This window comes from Pyrus communis, chromosome 16 (assembly GCF_963583255.1).
Source record: "Pyrus communis chromosome 16, drPyrComm1.1, whole genome shotgun sequence".
Classification (NCBI taxonomy): Eukaryota; Viridiplantae; Streptophyta; class Magnoliopsida; order Rosales; family Rosaceae; genus Pyrus; species Pyrus communis.
Window position 1 is genome coordinate 12,801,619 of NC_084818.1, and position 12,198 is coordinate 12,813,816.

The 12,198-nt window shown below is 35.5% G+C and overlaps 1 pseudogene; it reads right to left on the reverse strand.

The window, feature by feature from the left end:
- Positions 1 to 1,200: 1,200 nt before the first annotated feature.
- LOC137720832 ((+)-neomenthol dehydrogenase-like) lies at positions 1,201 to 3,535 on the reverse strand (annotated as a pseudogene).
- Between the last annotated feature and the right edge of the window lie 8,663 nt (positions 3,536 to 12,198).

The following is a 12,198-nucleotide window of genomic DNA, read 5'->3' on the forward strand; positions in this document are numbered from 1 at the left end:
GTACACAACATGTTCTGGGAAGGAAAATTTAACATAAGAAATAGATGTTACAAAGGAAGTAGCAGAGCTATAAATACAAAGTGTTAATTTGAACTACAAAAAGGGATGTCTGAAAGTAAGTTGGAGAACTTTTAAAAGTCTTTTTGCGTGTTGAGTTCAATGTCCTTTTCCTTGAGCCTTTTCACTGCCTTTTAATACAAAAACCAAATTCAGAACAAACTACGAAAATAAGAAACAGAAGCAAAACTGGCGAATTGTTGGGAAAAGAAGTGGCCACCTCTTTGTTGCTTCTGCTATTGACGATGACTTTATAGAGAGTGTAATGTTTCTTTCTGCCATTATATATTTTTTGGTAATACTAGATAAATTTATTAAAAACATCATATGATGATACAAGTGATAGTCAAAGAAAGGCAAAGGCAATCCAAAAACAACTTGAATATCAGAAAAACTTGACACGATGATTTCAGTCAATGACATAAGATTTCAGTCAATGACATTGAATGGCCAAGGCCAGGATCCTAATTTCCACTTGATTGAATTATAGGAATTTTGTTTTATTTTCAAGATTATCACCTTATGGTCTAGAAACTTGATACGATGATTTTCAGTACCTTAGCCTTATTTTCCAACTGGGCGTGCATTGTAATTCATCTAGAACATCAGTTTTTGTAAAAGATCATTAAAGTGTGCAAAATGGGTTTATAAGGCATGACCGCCTTACCCCAGAGCTTTGCGAGCAGTTGCCCCAATTGAAGTGTTGATGGATTCTTACCGAGTTGCATGAAAAGTTGATTGTATGGTCCCACAATCATCACTCCTATTATGACCACCACCGACACCAACACCACGTCTACCACCATCATCATTACCTCGTCACCAGTGCCCCCATCCCTACACCATTACGTCAACAACATCCCGCCACCATAATCACGAAAGGCACTAACTTTTCTACCATCATCTTGCCAACAATCATCGTGTGACACTTTCATCACCGTTGTTGCCACCACCACCTCATAAGACCACTTTGTCATGATCATAATCACCAATTCAAGAATGAAAACTTAAAGTAATTCTTATTAATAAATAGGTCATTAAAAATTTCATGACAAGTCACGTAATTCTATAAAATTCTAGCATTGAAGTCTCTAGAGGTCTACAAAAGTCTATCATTTAACTTCTTTATTTTCCACTAAAGTATATCATCAAAAGTCTATATGCAATTTTAAGGAGTTTATAATAGTCAGTAAAAGTCTACTATATCTACAAAAATCTATCACTTTAAAAAGTCAACAAAAGTCTACTAAATACAAAGGATACGTATTGATTTTCATGTAAGAAAATTAGATTATTAAAACGTAGCAATGGACTGATAGAATATGTGGTACAAAGGACAAAATCCAGACTTTCAATGAAAATTTTAAGCTTCCATCATACTGGAATGTGAGATAGAGCATGTTGTATGACACTGAGTGACTTTTATTGCATGCATTGGCAACATTTGCATGTAATATAAATCATTTTCAATCAAAACCCTGTTACTTCAGACTCAACAAAGAAGAAGCCAGAAGGGCCATCATTGGGAAGAAATGCTAACTTCAGAACCCTTGCAGCACTTTCTTCGACAGGCACGTTACCAGCATTGAAGTTTATATCAGTTTTGACAAATCCGGGGCAGAGACAATTGATGCGAAAATCCGCGTACTTCTTGGCTAGGACACGTGTATGTGCATTCATTGCTGCCTTTGAGAGTATATAGCCAGCCATAACAGAAGGCCAGCCTTTGCTTTCAATTGAACCCTCCTTGACGTCTTTTAGAAACTGAGTCAACACCTCATCTATTCGCTCTTCTGTTCGATTTTCAGCATGACTGAAAACTCCTTTAGCCCAGTCACTAGGTATATTGTTTAACTTGCCCCAGGAAGATGAAACGTTAACTATTCTCGGTGAATCAGATAATTGGAGGAGTGGAATAAGCGCTTCAGTTGTTCGTTTAGCACCATAATAGTTTGTTTGCACGCATTCTTCTGCTAACTCATAATTTTGAGTCATCATTTTCTTCCAATCAGTTCCTTCCTGCATCAGACACCCACCCCAAACAAAAAAAATTGTTAATTACAGGTTCACATGCACACCAGTCATCAAAACTATCACAGTGAAAATATTGTTGGGAACATTACACAGATCATTTTCCTTTAAAAGGCTAGTAAGTTATCCAACTCAATCCAATAGCAGGCACCGAAGGTGGCCTTGTGAAAAAAATTATGTCAAAGACTTACCGGAATACCAGAAGCTGTTGCAGCTTTAAAAGCATCGGTATCTACAATGGCGGCTCCCATAATCCCTGCATTGTTCACCTGTGCAGAGCCCAACTCTTTCAATATTGCTTATTTCAGTCACACGAGCAATTAAAAGGTAAGAAATTATAGAGAGTGCAAATGAAAAGGTTTGATCGATCCTTTGGTGTTCTTGCAACAAAAGCCAATGCCCTTCCAAGCGCCCAAGGGTGTGCAACTTTGTCCAACCCTAAAGTCCAACAACTAATCTTTTTCGGGTATGACGAATATATTCTATTGACTTCCCAGGTATAATGACAGACTGAAAGGCTCGAGTATAGGGAAAATCTTGCAAATTGTACAGAGGATCGTTTCATATATGGGATAGCGTACACAACAGACAATGACAAATTTACAGTCTAATGCAAATTACTTTTATTCAAAAAACTTCATGTATGGTAAGGTCGTGATAGTTATATGAAGATTCTTTTATAAATGAGAGGTTTTAGATTCAATTCTTGATATAGATGAATTTGAACCATATTATTGCTAGCCCATTGTAAAGCTAAGCCCACCCCCTCCTCTTTAATTTAGATAATATCGTTTGTTTAAAAATAAATAAATAAATAAAACAGATTTCTTTTGTATTCATCCATGTTGAAATTGGTTAGTCAAAAAGCAAAATGAAATGGTTCCAACTACTTTAGGTCTTAGATCCGATTCTCACTAAAAATGAATTCGAATCAAATTATTATAGTTAACCCAGTGTAAGGCTTAATCCAATCTCCCACCCCTTAAGTAGAAGAAGAGTATTCTAACTTAGAGGTGCACACAGGGGAGCAGGCAGCGCTAGCCAACTCGGTACGCCCAAGTCTGCAAAGACGTAAACTTTTTAAGAAACCAGTTTTTATCATACCAAGATATCGAGTTTCCCGAACTGGGTTTTGATGTATTCTGCCAAAGGAAGAATGGTAGCGGGGTTAGCCACATCAAGCTGATGAAATACCACTTGACCTGCCAAGCCAGACCGTTTGAGTTTCTCAACAGCTTCAAGACCCTCTTCTCATCTCTGGCAGTTAAGACCACAGTGATTCCATCTGATGCCAACTGCTTGACAATCCCTAATCCTAATCCTTTGCTTGCGCCTGTAACAACTGCATACCTGAAAAATATTCACAGAAACTACAAATCAGAAACAAAATACAAAAGTGAGAAATTGTTATGGAATTAAGTGGCCACCTCTTTGTTGCTTCTGCCATTTGGTGGAAAAATGAATGTGGGATGATGTTGAGAACTGAGATAACAGTTTAAGGATTCATTTATAATGTTTGAGTTTTGACTTGTCTGTTTAGATAAAAATTATAAGAAAATTGTGGATTGTTTTCTTCTAAACTACTTTACGGAGGAAGACTTTTATTTTGGATAAAAATTAGAAAAAAAATTGAGGAGTCTACATTTTCTCTTTGGAATTTTCTTATACATTAGGTGTAAAAAGAACTCGGGGTGACGCAATTGCTAACGTTATCTAAAAAAATTTGTGGTAGCTCAGCTCAATCACAACATAAAATTTGATTAAACAGAATGTAAGTGTTTAATTTATTGCCTAATGCACAATATGTCTCTCGATGTATTCTTTGTTATTTTTCGAAGCTATTATTGATACATCAAACAAATAATTTTGCACTTCAATCTAAAAATATCACAAAAAAATGTATATATATGAAGACTGCATAAAGACATTTTTTGGAGTACCAGACAACAATTTTTCATTATTTGTATAATCCTCTCATACAAGATGCATAGAAGAAATTTTTTATGGACCCGTCATAACCCAATTCTTATTACATATTAGCCTTCATGCATGCGCGTGAAATTCTTATTACATATTAGCCATCATGCACATGCTCACGTGCGTGTAGAATGCATATTTTGAATTACAGCATGCTACACGTGACTTACACGTTTTAAATGTATTTATATGCGTAAATTGACAAAAGAAAAGTCAAATATTTGAAGCAAATAAATAATCTTAGATCCTACTAGAAGAAATTCATCATAAACTAATTAAAGCAGCTGAATCCACATAATAAAATTGGTCTCTATTGAATTTATATTAAGAATAAAGAAAATAATATTTAATAAATAATTGATTGAATCATATTATTACTAGCCCATTATGAGGTACTAATTATTAAAAAAAAAAAAACTTGGACAAAAAAAAAAAATTAATTATTAAAAAAATATTGTTAAAATAACAAAAATAATCCTGTCACATTTTATGCATTATTTTGAGTTGTTTTTGAAGTTTTTTGTTTAAAGAGTATTTTTGTCCAATTATTTTTATGAAGCTTGTGACATCAAAAAACATTATTCATTAGACCCTTGACTTTATATTTAAAGATTTTTTGACGAATGAGTCTAAAATTTCTTGGCACTTAGTCGTAGTCCAACAGGTAATTGTAACTTTGCATAAAGATAAAGTTGCACGTTAGTCGCTTTTGGTGGTGAGTGGAAATTTCAAATGGTTTTGTTTACACCTTGGTCCAAGATTCATCGTTCAAACCTTTCATCTGAACATCCTCCCCGCTGTAGAATGAACCCTAAAGCATTCTATCAACTATACAATTTTTCTTTTATTTGTTGCGTACCACTGAGTGATTCAAAAATTAACAATTAAATCTTACATATAAGGATCTAATAGATCTTTACAACAATAAATCTTGCTTAAAACCTATATGAATGAGTCATACATACCATTGTTGCCTGACCTATTTATTCAAAGGCCAATGAAATTTAAGGATCCAAAATAAAATTTGCAATCAGTTACTATTCTATGACATGAAAGTTGATAATTGGATTATTACTTCAACATTGAAAACGTGCTCATTTCCTATTTGTGACACATCAATTAGTTTGTAAATGTTGTCTATAAATTTAGTCTTCCTAATATTACTCTAAGTTAGACGTACCATGTCGAAAGAAGTTTGGAAACAAAGACACTGCACTAATATTTTTTTTTTATCACATAAATGAATGTGTCGTTCAAACAAATGGCTTTCTAATTTCTACTTTCTTATCAATTTAGTAAAAGGAGGGCCTTAGTTTTGTTCCCTCAATGTCTACTATATCTCCGAGCTTGTAAATTATGAATTTACAAAGACAGACCAAGAATAAGTTGCTTTACTGCAGAACTATTGATGCCTGAGCTGCAAAAAATATAGCATCTGACTGCAACTTATCATGCGTGGTACAGCACCAAAGCCTCATTTTTCATGAACTAGAGGGCTGTAAACCGGGAACCACATACTGCGAGTCGCATACTTTACAGTCTCCTGCGCGGAAAAGATAAACAAATAGATTCACGGGACTTAATTTAGAACTTGAACTCCCAAATCAGCATCGGTACTAACAAAAGCTTGTATGAATATGTACTAGGCATTAAATTTTCCATCTAGATTGCCAGCTCCCGAGTTCTATGATTCCGACAATTCCTTTGATTTCAACAGAGAAATTTTAATTTTTTTAAGGTCGTGAGCAGTGGCTCGACAACGATGGTCCGAATCAAGATATATTGATTGAACGCAATGAGGGTTTGGGACCCTACATGCTAAGGTACTTGGTTATGCTTGTTCTTTTTGGTCGAAAAGCAATGATTTCTTTGAAAGATAGTGGCTCAATACCAATTACAACAGATAAGCCCAATAAAAATGGGGATAGCCAAAGCCCAAACAACACCAAAGTGCATAGCAGTAACAAAAAAAAAAAAAAAAAAAAGTCAATAAATCCTATCCTGCAAGGTGGAAATTCGCTGCTGCCATGAACACAAACACATAGCCAGTGACCACAAGGTTAGCCACCATAAGAAAACCAACTTTGCGTTGAATTTGACAAAGGTATCGCATCGCAAGTTTCCCTTCAACAAAGAAAGACCCTCAACATGCTCTCTGCTCTCAAGATGGCTGGCATGCCTAGCGTCAAGTAGGTCGACCCGAAAGCTCACTGTGAATGGAGAGAATTTATTTCATTAATTTAATTTTGTTCACACAAAAAAAATAGTTCCTTAATTTACTAATATTTAATTAATTTCTCAATCGAGTTGTGCAAGGAAGTAGACTCTACGCCTACCATGTCAACAATTAATAGACAAATTTACGGACAAGGAGATGGAGGTCTGACATTGCAACAAATTCGTAAGTTGATTATGACAGTTAAATGTTCAAAAATGAGGTATGAGTTTGTTATATTATATAACCCAAAGTTGAGGTGGTAAAATATAATGTACCATTTTTTTTAACAACAAAAGTTTTACAATTATTCATGGCCATTATCTATATGGTGTCAAATTCTCCCAATCCTATGACATCTTAATCGAGTGACTCTCATATATGTAGATCAACTATACGTACCAATCATTTGGTACAATATCGGTACATTATGTAATCTTAATTTTGGTACGTATTAGTATTTTGGTACATTATGTAATTCTTGTTTTGGTACGAACCAAGCAACCAGTATGTTGTGTTATCCTAATTTTGATATTGTTTGGGCCTGAAATGACAGTTTGGGCCAAGGAGAGCCGATCCAAGAATCGTGAACCTCGGCCCAGTGGACATGCTTAAGGCCAACTTTAGCCCACAATTAGGGTTGTTGCGATCGAGTCCTTATGAAGAAAAAAGGACTTTTGAAAAGATTAGTTAGAGGGCTCGGTCAAGTCATATACAAGTTAAATTGCCAGGAGATAAAACCTTGAATAAATATGAATTATCCCTAGGATCGGAATGCCTACGTAATTGAATAAAGATGAATGAGTCTCATAATAAGATCAAATTCAGAATCCTTGTCGAAGTAAAAAGGACAAGGTTGGTTGGAAACGAAGTTATAGCCACTAAAGGAGAAAGGGAATATTCAAGGAGATGCAGAGCAGATATAGTCCCATCAAGACTCTGCCTCGGTAGGCTTATTTATCGCAAAGGCTTCATCCGCTCATTCATATATAGAGAAAGTTCTACAATAGATGAAGTCTCATTCAACTTAACAAACAACTCAAACGTTCTATGAAAACCCTTGCTCTACACGAACCCCTTCTCAACCCCTTGTGAAAGCACTATCTTAACCTTCCCATCAACACATCTTTAGTTCGGACAACTGAACAACACCGTGTTGATAACTGACGACTTCTTCAGTTTGGAGTAATAGTACTGGGTCTGTAAAACCAAGCGATTCAATAACACATTCAATTTGGATCAGTGACCGGAACTGCAACTGGTTAGTTGGTTATATGTCCAACTCTGGGTGAACAAAGAATTCTTTATTTTTTTTGTCTTAAGAGGTCATCTTGTCAGCTTCAGCAAAATCAAGTGTTCCTAAGTCACTCTCTATTTGGCACAACAAATGCCAAACCAATTATTGAACTTCATAGTGATCTAGTAACTTTTGTCTTCAGGTTTTAGAACCCAAGGCCAAGACATGTTCCTTCATTGGCCAAACTCATTTCAGTGCAGAAGTCAGCAACATAAGCAACACCACCACCACCATCTTCATTCTACTTACCCGACTGAACTCGGTTGCAAGTTGGCATGCCTGCATTCACAAGGACGTAGTTAGCTCATAGTTACTCGGCCTACGTGTCATGTAGCCTTTGTAATTTTAAGGTCAACATTTTGGTGGGACTTGTGCTAAAATAATACGAAGTTCATGACCATCGAAAGTCACTCTGTCAAAAAGAAAATGGTGATGGGAAAGTCATCTGCAACCTAGACATTTATGAATCACTTGGTTGCGATAATTGGCAAGCGTATCCCTTCAAGCCTCGACTTCTTACCCTTCGCACGTCATTCCTTGACCATGTAAGTCGGGTGTCGAGAACCAGAGTGATAAAGGTACGGCTTCCCTTCCAGTTTAGCCCATAAGAAGATGGTACTCTATGTTTGCCATTTAGCTTTTGTAAACAAGGTATCTAGTGTTCAATATGTGGATAGTGGTTGTAGCAACCACATGACATCACATGAATCCTATCAATGTTGATAAAACTATTACTGCAAAAGAAAGAACGGGTACTAGAGAGTTGGTTAAAGTCACATGAAAGGGTTCACTTGTAGTTGAAACCAAGCAAGGGATGAGATACATAAAGGATGTCATGTTCATACTTGGATTAGATGAAAATTTACTCAGTCTAGGATAGATGATTGAATATGTATTTTTTATTGTTTGGCAATTGCTTTGTGGAGATATTTGATGATCGTAGATTGAGAATTTAGTGGTCAGAGTATTACTGACAGAAAATAGATGTTTTCTTTTATCACTGGACTATGTGAATCCAATTGCAAGAAGGACAACAATGGAAGGAAATGCATGGACATGGTACAAGAGGTTTGGTCCTTTAGATTTCAAGATTTTAAGGCACTATAGCAGCAAGATTTGGTATGTGGACTGCTTGAGACCAAGGAGATACATGAAGCATGTGAAGGTTATGCTATAGGGAAGCAACATAGAGAAGCATTTGATTGAGATATAGTATGGAAAGCATCTACACCATTAGGACTTGATAAGTCGATATTATTCTATATTTACCCTATTCTTAGTATTAATTTGTGAGTTATTATGTGAGAACTTTGATACTTTGGGTTACATTTCTATTGAAGGACATGCGAATCTATATGAGCAAAAAGTGATCAAAAGAACAAATTTTGAAGTAATTTCAATTGAAGCGGGTTCGCGAGTCTTTCAAGTTGTTCATTCAAAGTTCCATATTTTTATGTTGAGCCATTGAATTATGATAAATTAATAAAGGACCAACGTGCAGTGCTCGTAGATTGACGTTTTAGGCTTAGTTATGAGCTTTGGGCATGAAGATGGCGTTTTCTGAAGTTTGGCCCTTCTACAAAGTTGTGGTGGACGACATGATCTCTAAAATAAAATCTTCTAAGCCTGATTTGGAGCTGTTTTGGTCTAGAAACGTGATGAATCTTTGAACGGGCAGATTCACCATAGTTGATTAGGAATGTGTTTCCCAAGTTATGTTAATATGTTAATTTATTTAGTCTTCTAGTTTAAATTAAAGACCTTTTTTTAGGAAGGAGTTTGATTGTAGTATTATAAATAGAGCATACCCGTGCATTAGGATTCTCTACACACTACTTTAGAGAACTCGGCATAACTTTTGGATTTTGTACTTCGATACAAGGTGTTCTCTATCCCTTATTCTAATTATATTTGGCTTTTTAATTATGAATATGCGTATAAACTATCTATATGTCTTGATAATTGGCCACAATTAGGATATCTAGACAAGTAAGTTGATGCAATTTATGTTTGATTGCCACCTTGGAATTGAGTAAAGCTTCTTGTCATTAATAATTGTAATTTCACTTAAGGAGAATGTCACGTCTTAAAGGTTGCATGTTTAGATTTGATTTGAATACAACAGATGGATTGCATGATAGATATATGTTTTATCTTGAATGCCACAAGTAGAATATGCATTAGGAAAACTTAACCTTCAAAGTTGAATGTGTTAACTCATAAATAATTGGTAAAACTACATAGGATGATTAATGATGACAGCTAAACCCTAGTAACTTTTACATTTGATTTTTCTTCCTAAAAATATTTTCTTTTTCTCTTCCTGCATTTCAATTAAAAGTTAATTCTATTTTTTTTCTTTAATTAAATTCACAATTAAATTCTATTTTTTTTTCTTTAATTAAATTCACAATTTCAAATTTTTTCCAAATCTTGTCCTAAATAGTTAGCTAAAAATACAATTTATTCATATCAATCTTTATGGAGAACAACCTTATTTTAGCCATTTATACTACGATTACCTTATTCTCTTGCAAATATTTTAATTTTTTTATCTTTACTTTTGCAGGTGGTAAAAATCCTATCAAAAAATTAGCGTCTCTGCATGGGATCAAACCTAGGCCACCTACGTGACAGGCGGATCACTAGCGTGCTGGTGGTAAAAATTCCATCAGAACTCATGCACTCAGTTGTATGTGATCCGATGCAACTGCAACCATGGGAGAAAATAGGTAGTTTTGACCTTTATAGGTGATTGTACTAAGATATGTTGGGTTTATTTCATAAAGATGACGTCAGAAATATTTGTACTATTCAAAAAGTGTAAAGCCATGGAGGAATTGAAAATTCGAGACATAATTAACAAACTGAGGAAAGTGATGGAAAAGAAGAGTACACATTTTATGAGTTCCTAAATTTCTTTGAGGATCTAGAAAGGCAACTTACAGTGGCCTATTCACATCAATAGAATGGAATTGCTTAAAGGAAATGGCTAAGGCAATGATCCATGAGAAGAAAATGCCTTATTATTTTCAGGGTGAAGCTGTGAATACAACTGTTTACTTGCTAAATTGATGTCCTACCAAAGCAATGGCAAACAAGACCACTTTTGAAGCTCACAGTGGGAGGAAACTAGGTGTGAAACACCTGAGAATATTTGGATCGATTTGTTAATCACATGTTTCACACTCCTCAGACAAAAGCTAGATGAAGTTGCTAACAAATGCATTTTTGTTTTATGGTAGCTGTGAAAAAGACTACAGGGGCCATAACTTGAAAACAAAAGAAATTGTGATTTTAGGGAGTGATCTTTAATGAAAGGTCCATTTGGAACTGGGAAAAATGTAGAAACACAAATCACTGTATAAAATGAGCTTGCTTCAATACAGAGTTGGCCAGCCTCATGTTTGCTACTTGTATCAACTTAGATGAGACGACTTCATTAACTGTCTCATGTTTGCTACTTGAGTATTTTACACACGTAAGGGAAAGTGTTGTAGTAAGAATACTGGCAAGTGTGTGATTGTGTAATCTTATGTAGATTATGATTAGGAATCCTATGAGATATTGTATGCTTTCCTATTGAACTTTGTAGGGTAAATTACACAAAATTATCTTAACTATAGGTCGAATCACAATGTCATACCTCATGTTTTAAAAATTACAATGTCATACCTCATCTTACGAATTGGTTGCAATGTCAGACATCCGTCAGTTTGTCTATTAATTTTTCTATTATATGCTGACATGGCTTGGAGTGGGACTCACTCTCTTGACCAATTCGATAAAAATATTAATTAAATATATATTATTTAAATATTTTTATAAAAAAATGTGGGACCCACTCCTATAATTCTCTCTCTTCTCCCCCTTTTTTCTGATATGTTCCAATGTCCTTGTCCATCTACGCCTCCCTCCTATGGAGTTCCTCCCCCTCCTCCACCTCCTCCACCAAATTCCTACCGCTGAACCCACGCCTTATAAACCCATCACCCTCATCCATCTTCCCCAATCCAAAACCTCAAATCCCTCCTCGCTGGCACCAAGATCCCGACTTTACTCTCTGGACACTCCCTCTCTGTGACCACGCCACCCTCTGGTGTCCCAATTTCGCTCAACAATGGCAAGATAACTTTCGGGTCGCCCCATTTCGGAAGACGACTTCCTCATCATCTTCGGAATTGAGAACAACCTCAATTTTTATCCCCTCATCGTCATTGAGTCGCCCACTTTGACCGCCGCATCTCGGCCTTCTTCCTCCTCTCTTCAAGATCCCCAAATTCAACCTCGTCCCCAGGCCCAATGGAGCCGCTTGCAAAAAAAAAAAATTTTGTCTAGAATTTATTCTTCTTCTTCTTTTTTTTTTTTTTTTTTTTTTTTTTTTTTTTTTTTTTTCTTTTCTGGGGAGAGAGAAGGAGAATGGTGAAATTTGGAGGATGAAGGTGAAATTTTTCTAGAGAAAGAGGAGGAGAGTGGTGAATTATTATTATTTTTTTTCTCTCATCCGATTTAAATTTCTGGGAAAGATGAAATGGATTAGTGAAATTTGGAGGATGAAGGTGAAAGAATGGAGGAAGAAAGAATTTTAGGAAATTGGATGTGAGAGAGATAGAGGAGAGAG